This window comes from Bos grunniens, chromosome 4 (assembly GCF_055505025.1).
Source record: "Bos grunniens cultivar Pamir isolate PY7600 chromosome 4, Bosgru_T2T1.0, whole genome shotgun sequence".
Classification (NCBI taxonomy): Eukaryota; Metazoa; Chordata; class Mammalia; order Artiodactyla; family Bovidae; genus Bos; species Bos grunniens.
The window spans coordinates 3,699,554-3,717,491 of NC_141168.1; the positions used below are offsets into that span (position 1 = coordinate 3,699,554).

The 17,938-nt window shown below is 46.6% G+C and overlaps 1 protein-coding gene across 6 annotated transcripts in view; it reads right to left on the reverse strand.

Moving 5' to 3' along the window:
- The window catches only part of DPP6 (dipeptidyl peptidase like 6), an 801,122-nt gene that overhangs the window by 385,875 nt on the left and 397,309 nt on the right, over positions 1–17,938 (reverse strand). The gene's annotated exons all lie outside the window — the stretch shown is intronic.

Genomic DNA, 17,938 nt, shown 5'->3' on the forward strand with positions numbered 1-17,938 from the left:
ATATGCCAATGTCCAAATTGCCAAATTCAGACTTAAATTGAAGAAAGTAGGGAAAACCACTAGACCATTCAGGTATGACCTAAATCAAATCCCTTATGATTATACAGTGGAAGTGAGAAATAGATTTAAGGGCCTAGATCTGATAGGTAGAGTGCCTGATGAACTATGGACGGAGGTTCCTGACATTGTACAGGAGACAGGGATCAAGACCATCCCCATAGAAAAGAAATGAAAAAAAGAAAAATGGCTGCCTGAGGAGGCCTTACAAATAGCTATGAAAAGAAGAGAAGCGAAAAGCAAAGGATAAAAGGAAAGATATAAGCATCTGAATGCAGAGTTCCAAAGAATAGCAAGAAGAGATAAGAAAGCCTTCCTCAGGGATCAATGCAAAGAAGTAGAGGAAAACAACAGAATGGGAAAGACTAGAGATCTCTTCAAGAAAATTAGAGATACCAAGGGAACATTTCATGCAAAGATGGGCTCGATAAAGGACAGAAATGTTATGGACCTCACAGAAGCAGAAGATATTAAGAAGAGATGGCAAGAATACACAGAAGAACTGTACAAAAAGGATCTTCACGACCCAGATAATCATAATGGTGTGATCACTCACTGAGAGCCAGACATCCTGGAATGTGAACTCAAGTGGGCCTTAGAAAGCATCACTACAAACAAAGCTAGTGGAGGTGATGGAATTCCAGTTGAGCTATTTCAAATCCTGAAAGATGATGCTGTGAAAGTGCTGCACTCCATATGCCAGCAAATTTGGAAAACTCAGCAGTGGCCACAGGACTGGAAAAGCCCAGTTTTTATTCCAATCCCAAAGAAAGGCAATGCCAAAGAATGCTCAGACTACCACACAACTGCACTCATCTCACATGCTAGTAAAGTAATGCTCAAAATTCTCCAAGCCAGGCTTCAGCAACACATGAACCGTGAACTTCTAGATGTTCAGGCTGGATTTAGAAAAGGCAGAGGAACCAGAGATCAAATTGCCAACATCCGCTGGATCATGGAAAAAGCATGAGAGTTCCAGAAAAACATCTATTTCTGCTTTATTGACTATGCCAAAGCCTTTGACTGTGTGGATCACAATAAACTGTGGGAAATTCTTCAAGAGCCGGGAATACCAGACCACCTGACCTGCCTCTTGAGAAACCTATATGCAGGTCAGGAAGCAACAGTTAGAACTGGACATGGAACAACAGCCTGGTTCCAAATAGGAAAAGGAGAACATCAAGGCTGGATATTGTCACCCTCCTTATTTAACTTATATGCAGAGTACATCAGAGAAACACTGGGCTGGAAGAAGCACAAGCTGGAATCAAGATTGCCGGGAGAAATATCAATAACCTCAGATATGCAGATGACACCACCCTTATGGCAGAAAGTGAAGAGGAACTAAAAAGCCTCTTGATGAAAGTGAAAGAGGAGAGTGAAAAAGTTGGCTTAAAGCTCAACATTCAGAAAACGAAGATCATGGCATCTGGTCCCATCACGTCATGGGAAATAGATGGGGAAACAGTGGAAACAGTGTCAGACTTTATATTTTGGGGCTCCAAAATCAGTGCAGATGGTGATTGCAGCCATGAAATTGAAAGATGCTTACTCCTTGGAAGGAAAGTTATGACCAACCTAGATAGCATATTCAAAAGCAGAGATATTACTTTGCCAACAAAGGTCTGTCTAGTCAAGGCTATGGTTTTTCCAGTAGTCATGTATGGATGTTAGAGTTGGACTATAAAGAAAATTGAGTGCTGAAGAATTGATGCTTTTGAACTGTGATGTTGGAGAGGACTCTTGAGAGTCCCTTGGACTGCAAGGAGATCCAACCAGTCCATCCTAAAGGAGATCAGTCCTGGGTGTTCATTGGAAGGACTGACGTTGAAGCTGAAACTCCAATCCTTTGACCACCTGATGCGAAGAGCTGACTCATTTGAAAAGACCCTGATGCTGGGAAAGATTGAGGGCAGGAGGAGAAGGGGACGACAGAGGATGAGATGGTTGGATGGCTTCACCGCCTCGATGGACATGGGTTTGGGTGGATTCCAGGAGTTGGTGATGGACAGGGAGGCCTGGCGTGCTATGGCTCATGGGTTTGCAAAGAGTTGGACACGAATGAGCGACTGAACCGAACTGAACTGAATGACAAAAAGGTATACTGAGTCAATCTCCTTTCCTACTGGATAGAGTTTTCTATGTGAGGAAATCACTGGCCAATGACAAGAAGTGATCAGATCTCACTGATTGAGTAGCTTTTCATTTCACCTGAGTTAACAGAGGAAATAAACCATTCTCACTAAGAATGTGAATAGCGTGTATCTTGCAGGAGTGCATTCCTTACACTATCATAGTGTGCATGATCTCTCACAGACCCAAAGTGGACATTTCTCAAATACTGTTCAGATTAAATTCAGAGTCAACATCCAAAACTAGAACAATTTCATACTCAAGATCAATCTTTCTCAAGACAGAGAATAATTAAATTAATGGTATGGTCTTCATCAGCTCAAACAATGGATATCTTTTAAATCTTGTTTCTAATAAAAATAATCTAAGATTTGAAATTTTGTTTTATTTAGAAGTTTATATGAAAAAAACAACTAAAATAGTGTACAGAGACTTAGAAAAAACACAACTAAGACTTTTACTTTGCATCACTTTTTTTTTTGCATCAACTTCTTGAGTGGCCAGGAGCATAACTAATTTACTTGCAAAAATGCAATTGAATGAATTGTAGTGATGTTCAGTAGTAGAACAGTGATGTCCAGTAGACCTTTCCCTGGCTCAAGCACACTCACAGTATGGTGTCCAAGTCTGGGCTGAACATCGTTAGAGATAATGATGGACAGAGTACGCCATAAAGAGGACCAAAGACAGAGACGCTGCAAAACGTCATATGAAGCAAGGCTACGGGAAGACCTCAGCCTCAAAAATCAAATACTCAGAGGCTCTGTCTATTTGAAGTATCACATGCAAGAGAGAGAAGACTTCTGCAGAGCTCCAGAAGGCAGAGTTGCAATCAAAAGGGAATTTCACCCAGACAAAATTATGTCAAACAAACAAACAAACAAAACTTCAGAATTTCTAACCATTTGCATTGCTTCATGACAGAACAGGCTATTTCACCAGAAAGTGAGGAGGGTGGATGAACAGCCCACAAGGATGCAGGAGGGCCAGCCCAGGAAAGAAGGTGGAGAGGAGAGATCTTGAAAACTTCGAACACGGGGTACCTTCAATGGACACACAGGGCATGGGAAAGAAAGATGCTGAGACGGCTTGGCAGTGGGAAAATGAAAGACGGTCAGGACAGTTCAGAAAAAGGACAAAGGCTCTGCTCCTTCGTGCTCACTGGGCTAAGAAAAGATTTTGCAGAGAAAACCAATTCCATATATATTATTAGATGGAAGAATGCACAATAATATAACCAAACAGGTGTTGATAGCAGAGTCTACTTAAGTGAAGTGATTCTGGATCACTGATGCCATTTCTTAAGTACAGATGCATCACACTTTCAGGCAACACTCTTACATTTAAAAAGCAGCATCATTTCACCCTCAGAAAAGCAGACCATCCTTCAGTTCAGTTCAGTTCAGTTCAGTCACTCAGTCATGTCCGACTCTTTGCAACCGCAGCACGCCAGGCCTCCCTGTCCATCACCAACTCCCGGAGTTCACTCAAACGTCCATTGAGTCGGTGATGCCATCCAGCCATCTCATCCTCTGTCATCCTCTTTTCCACCTCCCCCCAATCCCTCCCAGCATCAGAGTCTTTTCCAATGAGTCAAATTGGAAAAGTTGGCCACCTTGCACGGGGTGGCCAAAGTACTTGAGCCTCAGCTTTAGCATCATTCCCTCCAGGCTGATCTCCTTCAGAATGGACTGGTTGGATCTCCTTGCAGTCCAAGGGACTCTCAGGAGTCTTCTCCAACATCACAGTTCAAAAGCATCAATTCTTCAGCGCTCAGCTTTCTTCACAGTCCAACTCTCACATCCATACACGACCACTGGAAAAACCATAGCCTTGACTGGACGGACCTTTGTTGGCAAAGTAATGTCTCTGCTTTTGAATATGCTATCTAGGTTGGTCATAACTTTCCTTCCAAGGAGTAAGTGTCTTTTAATTCCATGGCTGCAGTCACCATCTGCAGTGATTTTGGAGCCCAGAAAAATAAAGTCTGACACTGTTTCCACTGTTTCCCCATCTATTTCCCATGAAGACTGTCCTTACTAAATTCCAAATTTTATTGTCAAAAGTAACGTTTTAAACTACACAAACAATATCACTACAATAACCATAGGAAACAAAGAGGAAAAACACATGAGCAACTTGCTAGCCCAAAAGAACGAAAGTTTCCATTTCTTCGTCTTCCTCTCCAGTACTGATGTGTGTGCATATTTAACTCGTACACGGATACTTAATAATAACCAGAACATAGATCTGGTTTTTGAGTTAGAATGCAGATTAACAGTGAACATCCAACCTGAGCATCTGATTTGGCATCCCAAATTCAGACTTCCTCATCTTAACTTGTAGGAAGTGAATTATCAAAAATTTGAGCAAAATTGTTCCCGTTTCTCAAGAAGGGCAACTTTCCCCTGCAATGTTGAGCTTCAGCAGTGCATTTCTCAACATCATTGCGTAATTTTTGCCTAGAATGATGAGAATGAGGCTGTTATGTATTGCCTGTTCTGCTTGGTACCACATGCATACCTTGGAGATCCAATAAAATTTACAATTAAACGCTGGCCTGAGAAGGTGAACAAATCTCCCATCCATCCATCCATCCAATATTTATCCAAGGCTTACTCTGCCAAGCCCTGTTCTGTGAACCTGTTATGCATTGTTAGCAACCCAAGTCCAACAGCCTTCATGTTTTTCCATATTCCTTCCTTGTATCTTAGTGTAGGGACGGGGAACAAACAATAGACAGATGAGCACACCAAGAAAGCTGCCTCCCCTCTGTCTTCACCTGCAGACATGGAGGAAAGGCCATATGAGGACAGAGAGAAGGCGGCTGTCTGCAACCCAAGGAGACGGCCTTCACCAGAGCCAGCAGCTGGCACCCTGACCCTGGACTTCCAGTCCCGGGAGCTGTGAGAGAGAAATCTGTGTTTAAGCCACCCGGTCTGTGGCGGTGTGTTATAGCTGCTCCAGACAGAGTCAGACACGGGCTGACACCTGAGGGCAAGCAATTCAGGGAGAGGAAGAGGCAGTGTGTGCTCTGGAGTGGAGGGTGGCAGAGAGACAGCGGCCGGGGGGGGGGGGCCACGGAGATGTGAGTGGGGTGACCACGCTGAGCAAGGAGGGTGGGTGTGGGCAGCCAGGAAAGCAGGGTCTGGACGCCACAGCCCGGGTTTTGGCTTTTCCTCTAAGGGCAAGGCATGTGAGCACCAGAGGGCGTGAACCAGACTCCCACAGGAAGACCCCCAGCGGAGCTGCTACACGGAGGGCAAAGAACAAGGAAACAAGGAGGTGTGATGGGACCCACTAGGAGGGGTGATGGAGGTTTGTGCCAGGCAGCAGTGGCGGAGGTTGTGAGAAGGGGTTAACCCTGGGCACGTGATAGAAAATGCCAGTCAACAGTGCTATTCGGAGCAGAGGACACATTTATATGCCCCTCCTACACTTGGAGCCCTCTCTGAGGAGTCTGGGTTCTGTGCTCAAGTGATGTGCACCTCACTACAAAGACAGTCCCCTCTCCTTCCCTCCACCTCTGAGCTAAGCCTCCCACTCTCTGCTCACAACTTACTGCTCCTGGAGCCACCTCCTGCCCTGTCCCCATCCCCACCCCACCCGTACCCTCTGCACCTTTGCATACATGTTTGATTTCCGTTTCCTGCCATTCCTCTCCAGCCTCATTTCAACAGGCAAATCCCTTCGCATTCTTCAGTTGTCAGCTAAAATATCATCTCTGACATTTCAGGAAGCTTTGCCTGGTTTCACTGGCAGAGTCCATTATTCTTTTCAATTGGACACAAATGAAACACTTTGTAAATGCTCTTCTGTAACATTACTGCACTCCTAAATGGTGCGTTCCATGCCTGTGTCATCTGCAGGCTGCAAGCCACTTAAGGAAGTTATCCTGATGTTCATGATCACGATGCCTGGTACACAGCCTAGGACACCACAGCGCCCGGGGACTGTGGGTGGAATGGCTGAGTGAATCTACAGATGCCTTTAAGAGAAGGAACTTTGTTATTTGCCTGCACATCTGTCAGAGGCGCAATTGTTGACTGATGCAGAAAGTAAAGCGTTAATATAAGTCTGACTGCATGAACTATGCCATAAATAGCAATCGGTCCTAAAAGACTAATGCAAACTGACATCTAAGGGTGCCAATTCCCTTGTACCTAGTGAGGTAACTGTTGGTCATACTTATTTTTAGCTCAGACAGAAAGAAAACAAAGAACTGAAACCAAACTAAACCCTTTCCTGGGTCATTTGGTTGTTTTAAATATAAAATTCATCTTTCCAGAGTGCTATTATCTTAGCAGTTCCTAATCAGAGCTTGATATTTTCTTTGCCAAGGTCACAACATTAGTTACAGACCCCACGATGTCCTGTGAACTGATTCAGAAAAGACTCTGTTGGATGCTGACTCCCCTGCAGGGACCACCTGTGCACTTAAGCCAGGTCTGCTAGAGAGGCCCTCTCCTCTCTCTGCGAAAATCTGACATCTCTTTATTTTACTTATTTTGACCATGCTGAGCAGCATGTAGAATCTTAGAGATCTGCGCAGGGATTGAAGCTGTGCCCTCTGCTTTGGGACGGCAGAGTTTTAAACCACTGGATGGCCAGGGAAGTCCCAGTCTACAGCATCTTTTCTCGTCCTGAGCTCCATATACCTTCATCACACCTCACGCCTTCTGATGAGGAGCAGAGAATCAAATGAAAACTCAGGGGTGACTATTTAAAAAAGAGACACTGAGACTGCAAAGGTGGAGAAAAGAGAGGAAGGCTGGGGATGAGGAATCTAGAGGATAAACGCACACGTGTCTGAAAGCCCGTTACTGTTTACAGACACTACAGAAACCTGAATCACCATTGTGTTACTACTGATTGTGATCCAAACGATGTCCGGGTAACACCTGACATGCGACACGGGGAAACTCAAAAGCTCACAAAACTTCCTGTCCTGGATAAAGACGGTAAAGGGTGCAGAGACCACGTTTCCTTCATCCACTCTCTTCACACCGGAAGCTCCAATGAGGGGAAATGAGCACTTTAACTTCTGTTGGGTCCCCGGAGTAGGGTGGTGTAGGTTGCAGCTGAGACTCCACCACGTGACGCAGCAATAACCACCTCGCCTCAGGTACTGCGTGCGCTGTGGCTAAAGGGACACGGGGCAGCCAGCAGGAGACTGGAAGGACTTCCCCGGTGGCCCAGAGCTTAAGACTTCACCTTCCCGTGCAGGGGGTGTGGGTTCAATCCCTGGTCAGGGACTGAGATCCCACATGCCTGCCAGCCAGAAAACCAACACATGAAACAGAAGCAATCCTGTAGCAAAACTCAATAAAGACTTTAGAAATGGAAAGAAAAAGAAATGGTCCATATTAAAAAAATATTTAAAAAACAAGAGATGAGGCTGGAGGCTGACTTCTGCAGGGCACTAGGGGTTGTGCTAAAGATGCTCCCCATCTCAGGAGACGCGAGCACAGGAGATGCAAGAGCAGGAACGACGGGGGTGCTGGGAGGCGGGCAGGTCCACGGCGACGGCCGAGGTCCAGGCCTCGCCGGCTGCGACGGGGCCAGCTGGCCGTTGCACGTTTTATTTCCCTCTGCTGAAGGCAGAGAGGTCAACCAGATGGCCCTCTCACCAGGGAAGCCGGAGGTGAATTCAATTATTTTTCTCAGAATTATCCATCTTTGAGCTAATCAATCTCGTCTTCTATCATCCAGCAGCTTTCAGAAGAAAACTAAGGCTACGAGAGTGGTTCTGGCTCTCAAAGTGGAAATCAAAACTGGGATATCACTAGATCCAGGTTTGGGTTGCTGATAGTTTAAATGCCCCCAGAGGATAGATGTGAACAGGCAGCCCCATGGAAACCGGGCATCCTTCACAGGGGGCACTCTCCACTCCCTGGAACGCCCCTCCCGTGACCGCTCGCGTGAGTCCTCTGAGTCCTCTGGGTGTTCCTGCCAGCTGTGAGTGTGAGGGATGGGTGAGTGCTGTGGCCACGAGACACTGATCAACGCTGATGGCGCTAGTGACTCTCAACTGACTGCAGGGCTGGAGGGGGCTGGCGGCCGTTCCCGAGAGACAGACACATCCAGTGAGGTGTGAGCAGCAGGCAGGGCTCGTATTGGAGGGCAAGTCTCACCCTTCAAAGGCTTCTGCTGACCTCACTAACTTGAGGTTACATTTGGTTGATGGGCCCTTCTCCCTAGGACTGATGGTTCCTTATGGATCATCGCCGTCTTAGTGACAGAGAACAGCTGTTATGCCCCGGCTATCTGACCCACAGTCAGGTGGCCCCCCTTCCCCTGGACGCTCTCTCTTCACCATCTTCCTCTGGACTACACGGACACCCCAGTCCTTAGGTTGTTCTGTGTCCTCCACCACATTCTTTGCCAGCCTTACTGACTGAGCTGGGATCCACTCTCCTTTCCTCCTATGAACTTGGAAATTCTGAAATTGACTATTTGACATAACATGACTTTAACATAACATAACATTGCTGTCTGAGGGCACAAATCCACCACTATTAGAGCAGCTGTCATCCTCAACCTGGGCTTCCCTGGTGGCTCAGTCGGTAAAGAATCCACCTGCAATGCGGGAGACCTGGGTTTGATCCCTGGGTTGGGAAGATCCCCTGGAGGAGGGCATGACAACCCACTCCAGTATTCTTGCCTGGAGAATCCCATGGACAGAGGAGCCTGGAGGGCTACAGTCTGTGGGGTCACAGAGTTGGACACGACTGAGCGACGAAGCATGCATGCATGCACCTGCTACCTGCTACCTGCAGCTCAGTAGCACTGTTTGCAGAGCAAGCCCCTGTCCTATAAGTTCTCCCAGATGAAGAAGAAAAAACAGGCAAAATATTGGCTGTAATTATCTGTCTTTAAAAATTTCTTCTTCATTATTTTTACCTACAAATTCAACAACAGAGCTGAAATAATTTTATGCTCTTTAGTTTAACTGACAGTGTCTGACAGCTTCTTTATGAAATTAATTCAAAACGTTAAGATATTCCTGTTGCAGTGAAAAGGAAAAAAAAAGAGGACTGAGTTTTTCTTTTTCCCTTCTCTGAGAACAAAGCCAAAGAAAACAGAGAGCAGGCCTGAACATCCCTAGTTTTTAAAGCCTCGTGGACCGCAGCCCACCAGGCTCCTCTGTCCATGGGATTCTCCAGGCAAGAATACTGGAGTGGGCTGCCATTCCCTTCTCCAGAGGATCTTCCCAATCTAGGGATCAAACCTAGGTCTATTGCATTGCAGGGGGCTTCTTTGCCATCTGAGCCACCAGGGAAGTCCTTTTTTTTTTTTTAAACTTTAATTGCTCCTAATTCTGCATGTCTGTAACTAAATCTGCTTTCCTGGCCCCCAACTCTGCAGGAGCTACAATTCACATTTTCTCCTTTGACTCTGTGCTAAATACATCCTCTATCTGGTGTTTACCCTGACGACATGCTTCTCCTTGCGGTTACACACCAGAAAGAAGGTCGCAGAGCCGCCAAACTAGCAGACTCCAAGACGGGGATACTGATGCCAGTGTGTGACTGTCTTTCAAACAAGGCAAGAGGAAGAAATCAAGGTCCCACCACCTTTGTTCCTCATCACCGACTCCTGACTGCGAGCCCTGCCGTGTATACCTAGGAACCCCTAGGTTCCTCATGGGCTGGGGGCACAGTTCTTGAGACATAAGCCCACTGAGTTCCCCTCTCAGCCGCTGAGAGTAAAAGCCACCTTTCTATTTCCTCCAAACTCTCCATTTTTTTCATTTGGCTTCGGTGGGCAGAGAAGGCCGAGATTTTGGCTGGCAACTTTCCAAACTTCACAGCTTAGTCTGACTTGGACCTGTTTTGATAGACTTTTAAAGGCATCATGTTGCTCCATAAATCACAAAAGTAAGCGCACTATGATCCGGTCAAGGTCAGAAGAAATTTCGCAATATATCATGCCCAAGAGAAACGTCTTTCAGTAAAAAATATGGCTATGAAATTAAGTTGCAGAATTTAAAATTGAGCATTTGTATCTCACGTTGCTGTGTATGATAATGATGTCTTAAAAGCATCTTTAGATAATGTCTGCCTTTGCCCTGACTCACTGAAACCCACAGGCAATTTTGAGACAAGTTTCCTACACTGGGCAGCCTTTAAGCAAACTCAACACCTCACTTCCTGATGTCAAAAATTCCTGCAGGCCGTCATTCACTATTAAATAACAAACAAGTCTCAAAGACAAGAATCACCAGCAGTTTAATGACAGATTAAAATAATTTAGCTTAATTTTTCAAAAGGGCTTGCCCCCTGATACAGTCTTCTATTAAGGTACATGGACTCCTTTTGAGAAATTATCCCAACTGCCCTCCTCCCCCACCCATGGTGCTCCCTCAACCACTCTGCACCCCACCATGCCCCGCCCCAGCCTCAAGTGACTGGCCCAACCTGGGTCAGAATTCTGCCGCAGGATTTTAGGGATGGACTTAAAGTACTGTAACAGGGAAGAATCTCTGCATTCTCTTACAAGTTCATCACTGAAAGGATGTTGCCTATAAGCTTAAATTCTACATAATGGCCCATCTCTGGGAACCTTGCCTTGCAGGTAATGAGCAAGATGCTCAAATACCTCTGTTTAGCTCACAGGAAACAGCCCACCTGTGGATGACCACAGAAAGGAAGAGATTAACACATCCCCTCAGGAGGCTGACCAGAACCAGGAAATGTCTGACTTTACTCCCTCCCCTTTCAGTGTAGAAGAATCCTGAATTCTGTCTCAGGCACGATGGTTCTTTGGCACACTAGTTCCCCATCTTCTTGATCAACCGATTTTCCAAATAAAGTTGGAATCCGCCTGCCATGCAGGAGACCCCGGTTCGATTCCTGGGTAGGGAATATCCGATGGAGAAGGGATAGGCCACCCACTCCAGTATTCTTGGCTTCTCCTTATGACTCAGCTGGTAAAGAATCCGCCTGCAATTCGGGAGCCCTGGGTTCGATCCCTGGGTTGGGAAGATCCCCTGGAGAAGGGAAAGGCTACCCACTTCCGTATTCTGGCCTGGAGAATTCCATGGACTGTATAGTCCATGGAGTTGCAAAGAGTCAGACGTGACTGATCGACTTTCACTTTCACGCCTTTCCCCAGCAACTGGCTTCCCAAATTACTGACCTGTCCTGCGGCAAGCACTACGAGCTTGGACTCTTAACAATATTCCAATTTATTCTTGCCTTTGTCATGAAACACAAGAACGGAGGAGGCATGGGGGTGGCGAGTGCCTACTCCCGTTTGGCATATGGACTCTGAAGGAAACAGAAGCAGGCTGGCAGAACACGAGGAATGCATTAGACCAAGACAAAGAGACAAGGAACCGAGAGAGAGAGCAGTCCCTACCGGTTTTGAATTTCTCGACCTAATTTTTCTCCTGAGGCCTGAATAAATTTTTCCCTTAGACTTATCAGTACACTCCTATTTCTCCATGAAATATTTTATTTCCTATTTTACTTATGTAGCTTGAGCTGATTCCTGAAACTTGGGGACAAAGAAGCTGACACGTGTCACATAGAGACACCCGGCCCAGCAGCCCACCATCCCGTCGGCACTGCGTTTTCAGAAAACATTCTGTGCTCATGACCCGAGTCACAGCTCCTCTGTGTGGAGTACCTTATTGCCAAACCCACACTTGAAAATGAGGTGAAATTTTTAACTACATGCTTGATGTATAATATCAAGCATTGATATTGCTAATTGGATGTGTAACTTTCTTTGAAAAGACCAGCTCTTCCGTAAGTATGCATAGTTATTTTTTCCAGGGAAAGGCTGAGTGAAATTCAGCAGTTACCTTCACAGATCCAAGAACCCACACTTGGTATTATCAGTGCTGGAGTGTGCCCCCTCCGAGACAGGAGGTGAGTAATTCAAGTTGAAGCAAATGCAGCCAAGACAGCTGGCACGGCAGTGATCCTGAGTGTCTCGGGAGGGTGCACTTTCCCAGGTATTCACTGTCCTGTCCTTGTTGTTCCAACTCATTGGAAAGGACCCTGATGCTGGGAAAGGCTGAAGGCAAGAGAAGCAGGGGCAACAGAGGATGAGATAGTTAGATATTATCACTGGCTCAGTGGACATGAACTTGGGCAAACTCCAGGAGACAGTGGAGGTCAGGGAAGCCTGGTGTGCTGCCGCCCATGGGGTTGCAAAGAGTAGCACACAGTTTAAAGACTGAACACCAACAACTGGCTTAGAATGGCTCTTTCCAGTAGCTCCATGTGTAACAGCTATTTTTATAGTCAAGAGTGGTCTATAAATTACGGATGCAGAAAACAAACTTATGGTTACCAAGGGTAAGAGGAGGGAGGGATAAGTTGGCAGACTGGGATTGATATACACATCCTCCTCTACATAAAATAGGTAACTAATGAGGACCCAATGTATAGAACAGGGAACTCTATCCACTCAATGCTTTGTAGGATTGGGGAAAAAACACCTAAAAAAGAGCAGATACTTGTCTGTGCATAACTGATTCACTTGGCCGTACACCTGAAAACCAGCACAACATTATAAAGCAACTGCACTTCAATTAAGAAAAAGAGAATGGTCTATGCCAACACTGTCATGTAATTCAGTCTAACAGAAAGGCATACAGCGTCAGAGAAATTGTCAACCACAGGAATACAACTGATGAACCATGTAATTCCATCTGCCCCCTTCATCATCTTTGCTGTGAAACTAACGTGTCTACGGGTCTGTGTGTTTGGGATGAGGACGCCTCTGGGGTGGGGGAGATGATTATTTTGCCAACCACAGGGTGTACTCCATGTAATGAAATGTTATACCTCAATGGAAATACCAAGCTTCTACTACACGCAGTGTCCTAAGGAAGATCACAAATAGAGCTGGGAGTGAAATGGAAAAGACACTAAGGAATATACGCTGAATAATTTCATTCCCTCGTGGCTCAGCACTGAATAATCTGCCTGCCACTGAGGGAGATGCAGGTTTGGTCTCTGGGTTGGGAGGAGCCCCTGGAGTAGGAAATGGCAACCCACTCCAGTATTCTTGCCTGGGAAATCCATGGACAGAGGAGCCTGGTGGGCTACAGTCCGTGGGGTCGCAAAGAGTCAGACACGACTGAGCATTGTTCACTCTCTAAGTCCTGCCCGACTCTCTGTGACCCCATGGACTGCAGCAAGCCAGGCTTCCCTGTCCTTCACCACCTCCTGGAGCTTGCTCAAACTCACATCTACTGAGTCGGTGATGCCATCGAACCATCTTGTCCTCTGTTGTCTCCTTCTTCTGCCATCAGTCTTTCTCAGCATCAGGGTCTTTTCTAATGAGTCAGTTCTTCACATCAGGTGGCCAAAGTACTGGAGCTTCAGCTTCAGCATCAGTCCTTCCAATGAATATTCAGGATGGACTTCCTTTAGGATTGACTGGTTTGATCTCCCTGCAGTCCAAGGGACTCTCAAGAGTCTTCTCCAGCACCACAGTTCAAAAGCATCAATGGGATTGCAAACAGTCAGACACAACTTAGCAACTCCACAGCAAAAACAGTTCAATATTGGGCAAAATTGCACCCCGAGCATAGCATGCACACCTGAGTCTACAAGGACAACCAAGAAAGGACTTTCCATAAAACTGAGGGTGCTGGGTAACTTAGCAGGGAGAGCGGAGTCACAGTTGGAGAGGGGAAGATGAAAGGCAGAAGTTCTGGGAGGCCTGGCAGGACTCTCCTCTGACCCAGATGGAGGTTATAGGGCTGTTTCAGGGCACACTTGTCTGTTGAGCCATATGCTTCACGTTATCCAGTTTTACTTCACAGTATTTCACAGTGCAAAGTGAACTGTGCACAGCGTGCAACAGCCTTGGGACTGGCCGCGTGAAGTGAGGAGATACTCCCCGGAGCTCACACCTGGTAGGAAGGGACATCAGGCCAAGGAAATGACCCTGGGGACACAGACGATGGACAGAAAGCCAAGGGCTATGAGGGGCCTAACGATGGGAGGCAGGGCCAGGTGGCAGGCAAGGGCTCTCCGAGGAAGAGACATTTGAGAGCTGAAGGGTGTGCAGGGCGGAGCCAGGTGGGCACCTGGGGAGGTTGCCCGCGTGGGGAAAGCTGAGCGCAGAGTGTGGGCCTGTGCCCAGCGTGGCTCAGCTGCCGGCTGCGAGGCGTCCAGGACGAAGCTGAAGGGAAGGTGAGGACAAAACGTGGCCTGCTTTGCAGACGACGCCGTGTATTCTGGGTTGAATCCAAAATGCATCGAGAAGTCAGAGAAGGATTCTATAAGCCACTTGTGATAACTTCTGGGGTTCTCTGGTGGAAAAGAATCCGCCTGCAATGCGGGAGACCTGAGTTCGATCTTCCCAAGGGGAAGATCCCTTGGAGAAGGGAAAGGCTACCCACTCCAATATTCTGGCCTGGAGAATTCCACAGACTGTACAGAAGAAGTAGAAGAATAATAGAACTATAGAAGAATAACTTCTGGAAGAAGGTAGGCATTAATTACCTATTTCATTTATTTATTGACATCAGAAAAAGTACACCAAGAAGGACCAGGACTGGGTACTTCCATGGTGCCTTAAAACATATCAAATACCAGGCCAAGCTGGAAACAAATACCCCCAAAAGGGAAATACCCACATAACAACTACTACAATTATTGAGAGAAAATAAACCACACAAACTCGACTGTGGGACCTCTCATTACAGGGCTCCAGTCTATTGTCTAAATGTATTTTCTTTCTAATGTTTATTCACGATGAACACCACTGCCATAAATTTTCTTTTATGTACCACGGACCATTTACTGTAAGTAGAAGGTAGCAATGCATTACAGAATCAGCAGGGCGTGCATCTCAGGATGGTAAGCACAGCTTTCTAATCCTTGTATTTTTCACATTCGGGAGGACAACAAACGACTTTTAAGATGGCCAGAACACGTTTTAAGTAACATCTAGTGACTGACACACGTCCATCAATACCCATCACGTCAGCCTGTTGCAGGCATCCCCTATTTCTGCCCGGCCGGCTCATTTCCTTACACTTCGATCTCGGTGAGTCCTTCATAAACAGCACAACAAAGGCAGTAAGTGGCCAATAACTGCCCAAGGAACCTGAGTGACCAAAGCAGAGAGCGCTGCTCGCATGGTCCTCGGTCACTGAGCTGGAGACGGGGCTCAGAAGGGAAATCCCCAGCAGTGAAGTTAGTGGAGCAGGGGCTGCCCTCCACAGTCCACGGGAGGGAGTCCAGGATCCCTCAGGGGGTGGCGGGACCCCTCCTCTTCCTGCCTCTGCTCCTCCCACAAGGCCCCACCACCACAACCTCCCTCACACAGTCAAGGCCCCCTGAATCCAGCATGGATTGAGTGATTGATTTTTTTTTGTTTCTCCAAAAAAATTTAACAGTTTATTCAAACGGAAAGGACATTGAAAGTTCTTCAAATACTTCTACATAAAAAGTGTATCATCTATTGACACATACTTTAGTAGATGTGACTCTTTTTTCCACTCAGATGCTAATCTTATTTTGTCCAAACTTTGAACTTGTTGTTTTGAATTGGGGTATAGCCCATTAGCAATGCTGTGGTGGTTTCAGGCGAACAGCGACGGGACTCAGCCATACACACACATGCATCCCCCAGGGGCCTCCCTGGTGGCTCAGACGGTAAAGGATGCACCAGCAATGTGGGAGACCTGGGTTCAATCCCTGGGTCAGGAGGATCCCCTGGAGGAGGGCATGGCAACCCACTCCAGGATTCTTGCCTGGAGAATCATGCACGGACAGAGGAGCCTGGCGGGCTGCAGTCCATGTGGTTGCCGAGTCGGATTTAACTGAGGGACTGAGCACAAAACTCACCCAGGCCCCCCTCCCACCCAGCCTGCCACACAACATTGAGCCGAGTGCCATGTGCTGTACAGTAGGCCCTTGAAAATGGTCAGAAGACCTGACCAGACAGTTCTCCAAACAGGACATTCAGAAGGCTAACAGCCATATGAAAACATGTTCAACATTGCTAGTTATTGGAGAAACACAAATCAAAATACGAGATATCACATCAGTCGGAATGGCTAACATCAAAAAAATCCACGAACAACAAATGATGAAGAGGGCGTGGAGAGAAGGGAACCCTCCTACACTCTTGGTGGGAATGTAAATTGGTACAGCCACTCTGGCCAACGGTAAGGAAATTCCTTGAAAGACTAAAAATAGAGCTACCATAGGACCCTGCAGCTCCACTCCTGGGCCTATATCCAGAGGAAAACATGCTACAAAAGGATGTATGCGTGCCAGCGTTCACTGCAGTGCTGTTTACAATAGTCCAGGCACAGAAACAGCCTCTGTCCATTGACAGAGGAGTGGATAAACAAGGCGTATGGCATCCCTCATATGTGGAATCTAAAAAGAAATTATGCAAATCAACTTAGTTACAAAACAGAAAGAGACTCACAGACTTAGAAAATAAACTTATGTTTACCAGGGGGGAAGGGACAGTTAGGGACTTTGGGACGGCCAGGTACACACTGCTATATTTAGAATGATTTTCCTTTCTATAATTGAAGTATAGCTGACGTACAATATTCTGTTAGTTTCAGATGTACAGCAGAGTGATTCAGTTACACACACACATAGAGCCCTGCTTTTTCAGTCTTTTCCCCTCATGCTGCTGCTTAGTCACTCAGTCGTGCCTGACTCTTTGCAAGCCAATGGACTGCAGCCCGCCAGGCCCCTCTGTCTGTGGGGATTCACCAGGCAAGAATACTGGAGTGGCTTGCCATTCCCTCCTCCAGGGGATCTTCCAGAGCCAGGGATCGAATCCAGGTGGAGTCTTTACCGTCTGAGCCACCAGGGAAGCCAGAGAATACTGGAGTGGGTAGCCTATCCCTTCTCCAGGGTATCTTCCCAACCCAGGAGTTGAACCTGGGTCTCCTGCATTGCAGGCGGATTCTTTACTAGCTGAGCTACCAGGGAAACCCTTTTCCCTCATAGGTTATTGCAAAATATTGAGTATAGATCCCTGTGCTGTACAGTAGGACCTTGTTGGTTACCTATTTTTATATATAGTAGCATGTATTCAGTAGTCCTGAATATTCATTGGAAGGACTGATGCTGAAGCTGAAGCTCCAATACTTAAGCCACCTGATGTGAAGAACTGACTCGTTGGAAAAGACCCCGATCCTGGGAAACATTGAAGGCAGGAGGAGAAGGGGATGACAGAGGATGAGATGGTTGGCTGGCATCACTGATTCAATGGACATGAGTTTGAGCAAGCTCTGGGAGTTGGTGATGGACAGGGACGGCTGGTGTGCTGCGGTCCATGGGGTTGCAAAGAGTTGAACACGACTGAGAGACTGAACTGAACAGAACTGAGTGTGAATCTGTTAATCCCAAACTCCTAATTTATCCCTCCCGCCTTCCCCTTTGGTGACCATAAATTTGTTTTCTTGTCTATGGGTCTCTTTCTGTTTTGTAAGTAAGTCTATTTGGACTGAATCCAGGATTTCAGTGACATTCTCTGCCTCTGGCACAGCCATGAGCACGAAAGCAACCAACAAGAAGATTCAGAGTCCAGGAAGCACAGTTCAGACGTGCTGGAGAGAAGCAGACACCCAGAGGGGATCCGCTGGGCTCACAGAGCAGATGAAGCGCCGTGATTAGAAAACAGGAATCGTCTCAGTAACACTCAGCCCAGCACAGGGAGCAGCTCAAACAAAAGGTCAAGAAGAAATACGAAGCAAAACACTTAAAATGCACTGAAGAGAAAAACAGAAGAAAACCTCAGG